Below are 984 nucleotides of genomic sequence, written 5' to 3' on the forward strand. Positions count from 1 at the left end.
TCAGGTTCAATATGGGCCAGGTGGCTTCCATGGCGCATCAGTAGCAAGGGGCTTTTCCTGTTCCCACACTGGGGCAGGCAACTGGGAGCTGCACTTGCACTACTTTCACCTCTCCCAGGCCCCTGCTTGCTGGCTGGAACATGGGTGCAGCTTCCAGATGGTGGGGCTGCTACTACTTCCACACTGTGGCTTTAAGGCAGGGTGGAGAGGGGACAGGGAAGAAGGCAGGGAGAAGCAGCAGCACGGACACAGCATCCAGCTGCCTGACCCTGGTGCAGATCCCCACCAACTAAAAACTGCATTCATGCTGCAGCTGGGTGGGGGGGGTGGGGAAAAGCAGAAATGGCAAAGGCACAGCTCGAAGTTGCGCAGCCCCAGTGCAGTGCAGCTCCTTGTTGCTTAGCCCTGACAGGCACAAATTTGGCTTGCAGGCTATACATTGCAGACCCTGCTCTACAGAGTGGGAGTAGCTGAGAAAACAGCTACTATAAGGTAAGTTTGGATTATGCATTGTACTGTATAAAGATAGTATGAAAGACTGAGCTCCAGTGCAGGCCAGAGACATGGTTCTTCCTTTCCCCCTACAAGAGCTCGACATTGTTATAATCTAGAAAGGTGACAGCTTTAGGAAACTTTTGTGCACTGGCTCTCAGTGTAGCAGCAACGCTGCAGGACTTGACAATTAACTGCCTGGCAAGTCTCAGGAATTCCGCTCTACCAGATAGGAAGGGGGAAAGAAAGGATAGGAAAAGTCCATAGATAATGGATGGTTAGAAGAATGGACCAGGAGAGGCAGGCAAAGCTAAAAATATTGGTTCCTTTAATGCTTTGGTCCATTTTCACTCTCATGTGTAGAAATTCTCCTCCCCTGGCACGCAAACATATGGAGAGGACAATCTTGGCACAGACAGATACAACCTAAAGTAGGTGCAATTTTCAGTTATTGTCAAACATGCACTGTCTGTTTAACCTAAAAGCATGCAG

The sequence above is a fragment of the Alligator sinensis genome, unplaced genomic scaffold (assembly GCF_000455745.1).
Source record: "Alligator sinensis unplaced genomic scaffold, ASM45574v1 scaffold895_2, whole genome shotgun sequence".
Lineage (NCBI taxonomy): Eukaryota > Metazoa > Chordata > Crocodylia > Alligatoridae > Alligator > Alligator sinensis.